This window comes from Cebus imitator, unplaced genomic scaffold (genome assembly GCF_001604975.1).
Source record: "Cebus imitator isolate Cc_AM_T3 unplaced genomic scaffold, Cebus_imitator-1.0 Scaffold223, whole genome shotgun sequence".
In the NCBI taxonomy this organism is placed as follows: Eukaryota; Metazoa; Chordata; class Mammalia; order Primates; family Cebidae; genus Cebus; species Cebus imitator.
In genome coordinates, this window is record NW_016107538.1 from 1677254 (window position 1) to 1689430 (window position 12177).

At 45.1% G+C, this 12177-nt stretch overlaps 1 protein-coding gene across 2 annotated transcripts in view; it reads right to left on the reverse strand.

Moving 5' to 3' along the window:
- Positions 1–12177, reverse strand: part of PIGL (phosphatidylinositol glycan anchor biosynthesis class L) — a 102857-nt gene that overhangs the window by 36971 nt on the left and 53709 nt on the right. The gene's annotated exons all lie outside the window — the stretch shown is intronic.

Genomic DNA, 12177 nt, shown 5'->3' on the forward strand with positions numbered 1-12177 from the left:
AAAAAAAAAAAAAAAGAAATCGGCAAAATGGCAAAACTTTCAAGATGATTCACAAAGGAAATCTGAGGACTATTTAAAACATTAAAAAGACGTATTAAAGAATGTTTAAAGAAAACAAGATTGCGCCATTGCACTCCAGTCTGGGCAACAAGAGTGAAACTCCATCTCAAAAAAAAAAAGGCAGTTGGCTGGGTGAAGTGTCTCATGCCTATAATCCCAGCACTTTGGGAGGCCAACATAGAGAAACCCCGTCTCTACTAAAAATACAAAAATTAGCTGTGCGTTGTGGTGGGGGCATTTGTAATCCCAGTTACTCAGGAGGCTGAGGCAGGCAAATAGCTTGAACCCAGGAGGCAGGGGCTGTAGTGAGCTCAGATTGCGCCACTGCACTCCAGCCTGGGCAACAAGAGCCAGACTTTGTCTTAAAAAAAAAATAAAAAGAAAGAAAACAGGCAATTTAGAAAAAAAGAAATGTAGCCACGTGCGGTGGCTCACGCCTGTAATCCCAGCACTTTGGGAGTCCACGGCAGGCAGATGATGAGGTCAGGAGTTTGAGACCAGCCTGGCCAACATGATAAAACCCCATCTCTACTAAAGACACAAAAAATTAGCCAAGCATAGCGGTGGACACCTGTAATCCCAGGTGTCCTGGGGAGGCTGAGGCAGGAGAATCACTTAAACCCGGGAGGCAGGCCGGGCGTAGTGGCTCACACCTGTAATCCAAGCACTTTGGAGGCCAAAGTGGGCAGATCACCTGAGGTTGGGAGTTCAAGACCAACCTGACTATCATGGTGAAACCCTGTCTTTAAAAAATATATATATTATTAAAAAAACAAACAAACAAAAAACCCCGGAGGCAGAGGTTGCAGTGAGCCGAGATTGTGCCACTGCACTCCAGCTTGGGTGATAGGGCACGATTCCATCTAAAAACAGAAAAATACAAAATACAAAAATTAGCCGGGCATGGTGGCGCGCACCTGTAGTCACAGCTACTCAGGAGGTTGTGGCGGAGGTTGCAGTGAGCCAATATCACACCACTGCACTACAGCCTGAGTGACAGAGCAAGAGTCCGTCTCAAAAAAAAAGAAAAAAGAAGAAATGCAAATCGCTAACATATATTCCTTCTGCTTCTCAGAAAGAATCAAAGAAATGCAAGATTAAGGCAAGACATCTGTGTTGGAGAAAGGTACAGAGAAAGGGGCACTGTTATATACTGCTGGTGTGATTTTAAATTGCTACATCTCAGGAAGAAGGTAACTCACCTATGTGTGAAGATCTGTGCCCTTTGACCCTGTGCTTCTAGAAATCTAACTTAAGGAAATAATTAGAGAAGCCTAAAGGCCAAAGTCAGCTCAGTCAGAGATATCACTTTCACTGCAACTGCAGCAGAAAGGGCAGTTCTGTTGCTCTGCACTAGGGAGCAATTTCTCTAACTTCCTGAAGTGTGGCTTATGAAAAATGCTAAAGATAACACAAGAGATTTTTTGGGCATGTTCAGAGTAAGAGCAAAGAAAGCACAGATACACCCACGGTAAGGAATGTCAACGTATAACAGGACAAAAAAAACATAGTCACTAAACTTTAATTTTGCTTCTGACTTTTCAGTCAAAAAGAATGAGACTCAGACGAAAAAGGAACAGAAATATATTTAGAGGAATTGAATGTTGAAAACAAAAATAAGTCTGTGAGAGAACTTTTTAAAGGGCTCTGAATGTATTCAAGTCTCAGTTCCCCAGAAAGCAGAGCCTAGGAAGAAGACCTTAGCTTAGTGTGCACTTTATTGCGGAGTATGGCCCCGGGAGCAGGAGCCACTGACAGATGGAGAAGGCAGGGAAGCAGGAATGCTTTATTGACTTGGCCCTACTTTTGGGCACTGGCTGTGTGATCCCCACGGGACCGTCTGAAAGTTGCAAGAAAAGCAACTTAGAACTGTCCATCTTCCCAGGAGGAGAAAGAAGGAAGTATTTATCTCCACAGGCTGTTAGCTCTCTAATCTTTCAGAGGTGAGCCCGCCTGGGCACCTGAGACTCTGGGCAATGGCAGAGAAGCCTGGGGGCAGAGAGCAGGAGGAACAGTGTGGGCCTGAGGCTGGTGGGTGCCTGCACAGCCACGGCTGGAGGAAGGCATCTGGAGGGGTGTCCAGGGACCCACAACATCAGAGTGGGGCTCGGAGAGAATGAAATCACTGTACATTAAGTGATCCAGACTAAGCACACGCTATGTGCCAAACATATGGCCGAGCGTTAGGGATAAAAACATGAATACAAGACATGGTCTCTTCCCTTGGGAAGTTTAGGGCCTGGGAGGCTGAAGTTCGGGCTGCTGCAGGATGAGGGAGTTTGCTGGGGGAAGGAGAGATGGGCAGGGGAGGAGGTGAGGAATCCAGCGGGTTCAGGGTTCCATCAGTTAGTGGCCATTGAAGCACATAAGGCACCTCATAAACCTCAGAGCACTGCGCCTCTGGCTCTGAGGAGAAAGACTACTATTTTGGAAGCTAAGAACACAAGAGAAGCAAGCCCGACGACTCCTTTTCTGGGGTGTATTCAGCAAACACAGGGTTAACAACGCTAGAAAAGGCCCCAAACTCTCAGCCCCGCCCTAGACCTTAGAGTTCAGTAAACAAGCCAGGCTGAAAGAGCTCATTAGAATAACGTGTTGTTTGTTTTTGTTTTTCCCACTGTCTGAATATCCTCAAACACTGACCTTTCCGACACATTCTAATGACTAGACATTCTAATGAGTCACCCTGGCCGGCACTTTCTAGTCCGGAGAGTCATGGAAACCCTTTGTGAAAATCTGTGGAGTTGTAGGTCCCTTCAGCCACCGGGTGCTGGGGAGGGAAGCCCCCTTCCCTCCTCTCCCCAGCTAAGCAAGCCCAGGGACCCAGGTCTTCCTCCCCCAGCCCTAGCCCTGCACGGAGCGGGAGACTGCAGCCTCCGCCGCTGGAACTCAAGCAGGGTTGGGTAACAGCTTATCTCTGAGAACCGAGTCCCACTTTTGCACACTGCACTCTGAACTTTAGTACAGGCGGAGGCGGCTCACACGCCCTTATTTGGTCTTGTGGCTTGTACAGCGCCAGCCGGAAGGTTCAGCCACCCCTCCACCCTCCTCCGGCCCATTTCTAAACTCGATTACTTCCTTTGTCATCCAAAGCGAGCAAAGGTCAGTGGAGCTCAGAGTTAACAGTAAGGCTGGCCAAGGACGCAGAAGCCTAACCTGGGACGGCCAATATCGCCCCTCAAGGGCCACTGCGGGAGGCAGCAACTGTCTTCTGGTCTGAGGGCCCCGCAGGAGCGTAGCTGCTCCTACTACAGGACTGTGAAGAAATGAGGTCTAAACTGCAGGAAGGTTGCAGCAGGGTCCAACAACTTCTGGCGGAGGGAGTCGGGGTGTTGTCTCTGCATTACCAAGGAGTAAGCTAAGCCATACACAGAGAAAAGAAATACGGGAAAAGATGAGGAAGAGAAAGGAAAAGGCGATCTGAGAAAAAGGACTGAAAAAAGAGATATATAAAGATCAATGCACTTTTATTAAGTATCTGGTGTGATAAGGGCCTCATCCCTAAGCAGCTTAGGAGTCCAGACAGACCAAATGTCCCAAGAGACCTTCCACATGAGGCTTGAAGCCCCCAAATCTAACTATAAAATGGATTTTTCCTTTCTCATAAGATATAAAAGGGATTAGCAAGTCATGGGTGCTAGGTATTATACCAACATCAGTTACCTGGGTTCACCTTTCCAGAAAGATGCATTTCATATTATTGCAACAAAAATAAAGCACATAAAGCTTGCAAAGTCCTTGTGAGAAATCTTTCTTCAAAAATTGCCAATTTGGCCAGGTATGGGGCTCACCCCTGTAACAATCTCAGCCTTTTGGGAGGCTGAGGCGGGAGGGCTGCTTGAGGCCAGGAGTTTAATACCAGCTGGGCAACATTAGTAAGATCCTGTCTCTACAAATAATTTTTTTTAATTGTTATTTTGCTGTTTAATGTTGCAACCACCCAATGGGTTCACCTTGCCTGCGGCCTAGACAGAGTCGATTTATCAAAAACAGGGGAATTGCAATTGAGAAAGAGTAATTAAGTCATGCAGAGCTGGCTGTAAAAGAGACAGGAGTTTTATTATTACTCAAATGAGTCTCCCATAGCATTCCGGAATCAGAGTTTTTAAGGACAACTCGGTGGGTGGGGGGAAGCCAGTGAGCCCGGAGTGCTGATTGGTTAAGCAGAAGATGAAATCATAGGAAATTGAAGCTGCCCTCTTGCGCTGAGTCAGTTCCTAGGTGGGGCCATGAGATCAGAAGAGCCAGTTAATCGATCTGCGTGGTGCCAGCTCTGATCCATCAAGTGCATGGTTTGGAAAATATCTCAAGCACTGATTTTAGGAGCAGTTTGGGGAGGGTCACAATCTTGTAGCCTCCAGCTGCAGGCCTCCTAAACCATAATTTCTAATCTTGTGCCTAATTCGTTAGTCCTACAAAGGCAGCCTAGTCCCCAGGCAAGAAGATTTGTTTAGAGGAAGGGCTGCTATCAACTTTGTTTTAAACTAGAAACTGGCCCAGCGTGGTGGTTCACGCCTGTAATCCCAGCACTTTGGGAGGCTGAGGCTGAGGCAGGCAGATTACTTGAGGTCAGAAGTTTGAGACCAGCCTGGCCAACGCAGTGAAACCTGGTCTCTACTAAAGATGTAAAAATTAGCCGGGCGAGGTAGCGAGCTCCTGTAACCCCAGCTGCTCAGGGGGCTGAGGCAGGAGAATCAACTGAATCTGGGAGGCAGAGGTTTCAGTGAGCTGAGATTGCACCACTGCACTCCAGCCTGAACCACAGAGTGAGATGCCATCTCAAACAAACAAACAAACAGAGCAATAGGTATGAGGCTAACAGCAGACAGCCTTGTGTGATTAGATTGCAAAATGAAGGAGAACAGAGCCGGGCCCTGAGGGGCCTTCAGTATTCTGCTCAGGGGATTGGACTATGCTAGACCCAACAGGGGGACCTTTAAAGATTTTCGGGGATTCAGTCTATGTTTCAGAAAGGCATACTCTGGAGCAGGCTGAATGAGAGAAAAATCTCTGCAAACATGCAGAGAGAGGATGATGAGGGCCTGGATTAAGATGGTGAGGATGAAAAGATGGACATCAATAACAGAATGACACAGAACTAGACTCTACATGATGAAGGTGCTGACTAGAACTGGGGAGGCGGGCTGAGAGAGAAGACCTGAGACATTTGCCAGAGGGGATGTGGGGAGGGTGGTGGTGCCGGCAGCACAGATGTAAGAAATGAAACTGCCTAGAAGAGGGCTGAAGACAGCACTTTGAAGATCTACAAAGAAAGAGCTGGCAAGAAGAGGAGCCAGGAAAGGAGCCAGGAGGAGCAGTTGGAGATTGCCTGTCTGATTTGCTCTGAATAGGACATAAACATTTACCAGATACCAGCAGCATGCCAAGGACGAGGCTGGGTGCTGGTAACCAAGCATGACGGGTACATGACCTGTTTATAAAAGCAGCTCTCAGGCCAGGCGCAGTGCCTCACGCCTGTAATCACAACACTTTGGGAGGCCAAGGCTGGCAGATCACCTGAGGTCAGAAGTTAGAGACCAGCCTGGCCAACATGGTGAAACCCTGTCTCCTCTAAAAATACAAAAATTAGCTGGGCATGGTGGTGTGCGCCTGTAATCCCAGCTACTCAGGAGGGTGAGGCAGGAGAATCGCTTGAACCCAGGAGGCAGAAGTTGCAGTGAGCCAAGATCATGCCATTGCACTCCAACCTGGGTGATAGAGTGAGACTCTGTCTCAAAAAAAAAAAAAAAAAAATTTTTTTTTTTTGTGGAGATGGGGTCTCGCCATGTTGCCCAGGCTGGTCTTGTACTCCTGGGCTCAAATGATGCTCCACTTCAGCCTCCCAGAGTTGGGACTGAACCACCTCACTTGGCCAGAAATATCTTTTGAAGTAGGCATTGTTTACTATTACTGGCTGCTGGACCCATAATGGGGGCTGAGTCCTATGACCAGCCTGGACATCTTGCCCAGCTTTCTGAGGGGTGCTGACATAACATCAGGATATATGTATAAGCTGCATTTTGCACTGACTCTTTCACCAACATAATGAACACTCTTGATTCCTTGAGATCATTCTTAAAAAGAGTTTGAGGAAGATACTTTCCTTCCACTTGATTACTGCTGATTCATTAGCCAGAGAATGCATGAGTTAGAAGGTACTGTAGGAACCACCTAAGTAGTCCTGTTAGCCTTAGAAAGTGTAATTCCAGGGATATTTTGTGAAATCCACAATGACTATGTTTGGGAGGCAAAATGATTCCTTTGTCAGCTGGGCGCAGTGGCTCACACCCGTAATCCCAGCATTTTGGGAAGCTGAGGTGGGCAGATCACCTGAGGTCAGGAGTTCGAGACCACCCTGGCCAACATGGTGAAACCTCGTCTCTACTAAAAGTACAAAAATTAGCCAGGTGTAGTGGGCATGCGCCTATAATCCCAGCTACTCAGGAGGCTGTGGCAGGAGAATCACTTGAACCCGGGAGGCAGAGGTTGCAGTGAGCCGACATCGCGCCACTGCACTCCAGCCTGGGTGATAAAAGCGAGACTTTGTCTCGAAAAAAAAAAAAGAGAAAGATTCCTTTGTCAAGGTGTTTAGGTATAGGTGTTTAGGGTATGTAGAAATAGATATTTTACATAATAGTAGTAACTATCTGGTGAAAACAACCCAGACCAATTATTACCCCTAATTCAGCATTCCATTACGCTATCCCTCTCCTAAAACTAAGGCCTTTCTAAGTTGTAGGGAACAAGCATATGGAGTCTTTCTATCTCCCTCCTGCATGTTCCCTCTGAGATGCTGGCTATGGTGGGAAACAAGGTGGGTAAGCCAAGGGATCCCTAGCCATTCCTTTCACACCCAGAAAAAGGGAGGGCTTTCAGGGGGACTGGGGGCAGGCAAAGCTGAGGGAAATTTGTGATATGTGCTAATTCCTAGGAAGACCCTGTGTGGTGATGCTCAGATAGCTTCTGCAGGGTGGATTCTTCTTGAAAGGCAGTGGTCTCCAAATTAGGGCAGTCCACCACTATGGTGAATTATAGTCCCAATCTGCTGATCAGCCTCTCTTAGCAGTGCCCCCACGGACAGCTGTTGCCACCCTTCTATTGTCTGGGGGCAATAGCAGAATGTCTGAGGATGGGTCTTACAGGTTGCATTCCTCCCCTTTGGCTTGCCTGCTTCTTGTCAGATGGGAGCTGTACCAATGGGCACACCACCTGTGTACCAGAGCTCCTGCTTCTGCAGGAGACTGAGGCCAGTATTTCTCCTTTGTTATGGAAGATTCCATCACAGGTCCCCTTCTTCTTTCTCCTTTAGCCAGTCTCATAAAAATTTGCCAATATCTGCCAGGCGTGGTGGCTCACGCCTGTAATCCAAGCACTTTGGAGGCCAAAGTGGGTGGATCACCTGAGGTCGGGAGTTCAAGACCAGCCTGACCAACATGGTGAAACCCCATCTTTAAAAAAATTAAATTAAAAAAAAATGTTGCCAACATCAATATCCAATTCCTTCTAAAATTCTTAGATGTAGGCAAGGAACTAAGCGTTAAATATTGCAACAGAAAATATACACACCTACCAGGCTAGGGTTTTATAGGGAAAATATACAAGAGAGATCCAAATCACTTCAAAATCATTTCCAAGTGGGTTGATGCTATTTGATGTGGTTACTTAAGAGTGTAGACAAAAGACACACTTGCAGTGCTAGCCAGAAGATAGCCTTAGTTATTACATATGTTGCATCTGGCTTTGCAGAGAGCAAATGCCTAGACACATTCTCAGGGATGGGATGGGATTTGTTAAACAATCTCTTGCATCCAGTCTCTGAAACATAAAAGCTGTTGATGTTCTTTTAGAGCAGGTAAAAAATGCTTGGACTTTTCTTAGAAAAGGCAGAACATTCCTAGAATTAGCATCTAAAACATCAAAATTTAGCTTGCAAAAATGAGTTCAAAATGAACTGTGGTTCTACAGCAATGTTTTCCAACTGAGTTCCACAAATCCCTGAGACTCTGTGGCTAAATTCTCAGGGGTCCATGCATTCCTAGAAAAATTTTTTACTTAAATAACAACCTGAAAAATTTCATAATTATTTCCTTGACTACTTCAGATGAATGTACACTTATGTGATTTTAGTGCTTATATATAAATATATGAGCATATATATATATATGAGTTTATGTGTGTGTGTATATATATATATATATATATATATATATTTTTTTTCCCCCTGAGGCAAGTTTCACTCTTGTTGCCCAGGCTGGAGTGCAACGGTGTGATCTTGGCTCACTGCAACCTCTACCTCCTGGGTTGAACTGATTCTCCTGCCTCAGCCTCCTGAGTAGCTGGGATTACAGGCACATGCCACCATGCCCAGTTAATTTTTGTATTTTTTAGTAGAGACAGGGTTTCGTCATATTGGCCAGCCTGGTCTCAATATCCTGACCTCAGGTGATCCTCCTGTCTCAGCCTCCCAAAGTGCTGGGATTATAGGTGTGAGCCACTGCTCTCAGCCTTTACTGCTTATATTTATACATGCGAGAGCACAAGAGTCTTTTTTTTCCTTTTAAAAACACCGAGTGGGCCGGGGGCGGTGGCTCCCACCTGTAATCCCAGCACTTTGGGAGGCCAAGGTGGGTGGATCACGAGGTCAGGAGTTCAAGACCAGTCTGGCCAAGATGGTGAAACCCCATCTCTACTAAAAATACAAAAATTAGCCATGTGTGGTGGCGGGTGCCTGTAATCCCAGCTACTTGGGAGGAGGAGGCAGAGAAGTGCTTAAACCCAGGAGGCGGAGGTTGTAGTGAGCCAAGATCATGCCATTGCACTGCAGCCTGGGCAAGAGAGTGACACTCCATCTCAAAAAACAAAACAAAACAAAAAAACCAGCGAGTGAATCCTAAACGATGGATTCCACGTGATAACAACGTGTCGATGTTGGTTAATCAAGTTTAACAAATGTACCATTTGGTTGGGGATGCTGATAATGAGAGAGTTTGTGGATGCATGGGGGCAAGGGCTATAATTTCTGTTCAGTTTTGCTGTGAACTTAAAACTGCTCTAAAAAATAAAATATATTAGAAAGAAAAAAAAATGTAAAACAATGACCCAATACTGTATGTAAGCTAAACATGAACAGAAAGTTAAATTAGAAGAAAGAAAAGATCCATCCATCACTTGAAGTTAACCAATCCTGCTCCAAAGTAGTATGGGCTGAAAACCAGCTGACGTTCTCTAGGCAATCAAAGCTAATCTATCTGCATCAACCCTATCTCTCCAGTCTTATAGGACCCTTAGCCTTTCTCCAGTGGAGTTAGTATGGACCCACGCAGGCAGGAGCAGATAAGGCCTAGAATTATCAATGTGAAAACATATTTTAGACCCAGTATCCAATGGACTGGGGCGAATCTCAAGCATCTGTGTGTACATCGAGCTCCAGGCTCTTCCTCAGTGATGCATATGGTTTTCCATGTCCATGTGCCTGGGCTTCTACCCTGATGTAGTTGTCTGTTCATCTACTGAGAATGAAGCTAGCCCAGTTGGTGAAGACCATTAGAGGATCTGGCAAGATGACGGATTCAAGCCTAGTGACTTGAACCAGTTTTCTGTACTAGATGGCTATGGTCATCCAACTCCAAACAAGGTCAACCCAGAATCACAGTAAGGCCCCCCTGCCTGACTCTGACCATCTTTTTTGCTAGAAACACTTACTGCAATGGCTTACCCACTAGATTGGGCCTCCTTGGAAATAGATACTAGTCCAGTTCAAGCCTGTATTCACCCTATTCCCAGGCTACTATAATCTGACGACTGACTCACTGGCATTGTGCTGTTGAGGCCACTGTGCCTCTGGTAGACACATCAGTCTGAGATATGACAATCTGGAGCAAGAGAGGGACAATCGGGACTAAGGTTAGGTACAATAGGAATAACTTAATAAAGCTTTTACAGAAAATCTTCTCTTGGGAACTGTAATAAAATAAACAAATGTAAATGAAAATTTAAAAGTTAGAAATGTACCTAACTCTGTTTAAGGATTATGCTGAGCCTGAGATCATCCTAAGTGGGTCTCATTGGCCTTGAAGGCAACATATCTCTTTATTATATGCATTCATTTAGAAGGCACAGTCCTTTGATGCCAACATCTAATTTTATGCCTTATACTAAATGAACCGGCATCTAAAATATGTCAAAACTTAGGCTGGGGTTGGGCACAGTGGCTCACACCTGTAATCCCAGCACTTTGGAATACCAAGGTGGGTGGATCACCTGAGATCAGGAGTTCAAGTTCATGGCCAACATGGTGAAAACCCATCTCAACTAAAAATACAAAAAAAATTACTGGGTGTGGTGGCGGGCGCCTATATTCCCAGCTACTTCAGGAGGCTGAGGCAGGAGAATCATTTGAATCCGGGAGGCAGAGGTTGCAGTGAGCCATGATCGCACCATTGCACCCCAGCCTGGGTGATAAGAACAAAACTGTCTAAAAAAAAAAAAGTTAGGTTGTAAAAATGAATTTAAAGTGGCCGGCTGCTCTGCCTATGGAGTAGCCATTCTTTTATTTCCTTTACTTAATAAACTTGCTTTCACTTTATGGATTTGTCTTGATTTCTCTCTTGTGCAAGATCCAAGAACCCTCTCTTGGGGTCTGGTTCAGGACTCCTTCCTGGTAATATCCTGGTGAAGCCTAAAGGGACAATACTGAGGAAACCCTGACCCAAAGGAAATAGACTACCGCACCAATTGGCCAACTTTGGCTGTACCTACTTATTATGCCCTAGAAACTGCATGTTTTCCTGGGCCTGTTCCTCCAAAGTCTCCGCCCTGAAGCCAGTAATCCAATTAAGAAACTGGCAAATGAAAAATCTTACAACTACTGAATATTCTTCTGTCTATCTGTGTATTTATATGTGTTGTGTGTGTGATATGAAAGCATTTTGATTAATTGGTTTAAAAACCATAGGTGGTTAAATCAAATATTGTCAGAAACGTAAAAAATATAAATGCTTTTTAGTTCAGGAGACTTAAGTAATCTTTGAGAAATAAAAACAGTTTTACATGCAAGGAAAGTAAAATGTGTTTTTGGTAAAAGATTACAAAAAGGCATGTGAATGTGTATTTTTTTTTCTTTTGCCTAGATTTAAGGGTTAAAGGATTGTTTTAGGTTAGATAGGAAAAGGCTGAAGATTTGAACAAGTTGTGGAATGTTTGTGAAAAATTAACCTTGTAAAAGAAATTCTATGTGTGAACACATAGCTAAAATTAAAGAGGTATTATTCAGTCTATCCATAAATTGAAGACTGGAATAAAAGCACAACAGAGTTTTCTTAGAACACTAATCTGCTCATTAACAAAAATTAAAAGGGTTTTAAAAGGTTTATAAGAATCTCACCTTATGGTCAGACATTAAAATTGAATAAATTTGTCTATAAGGTCTTATTAAGAATTGGGTTTGGCTGGGTACGGTGGCACAAGCCTATAATCCCAGCACTTTGGGAGGCTAAGCAGGTGGATCATGAGGTCAAGGGTTCAAGACCAGCCTGGCCAACATAGTGAAACCCTGATCACAAGGTCAGGAGTTCAAGACCAGCCTGAACAACATGGTGAAATCCCATCTCTACTAAAAATACAAAATCCCCTCTCTGCTAAAAATACAAAAATTAGTGAAGTGTGGTGGTGGGCACCTGTAGTACCAGCTACTTGGGAGGCTGAGGCAGGAGAATCAGTTGAACCTGGGAGTCAGAGGTTGCAGTGAGCTGAGATTGCACCACTACATTCCAGCCTGGGTGACACAGCGAGAATCTGTCTCAAAAAGAAAAAAATGAAAATAAGAATTGGGTTTGAGGCTGGGCACAGTGGCTCACACCTGTAATCTCAGCACTGTGGGAGGCCGAGGTGGGTGGATCACCTGAGGTCAGGAGTTTGAGATCAGTCTGGCCAACATGGAGAAACCCCGTTTCTACTAAAAATAAAAAAATTAGCTGGGCGTGGTGGCTCATGCTTGTAATCCCAGTTACTTGGGAGGCTGAGGCAGGAGAATTGCTTGAACCTGGGAGGCAGAGGTTGCAGTGAGCCGGAATTGTGCCACTGCACTCCAGCCTGGGCAACAGAGTGAGATTCTGTCTC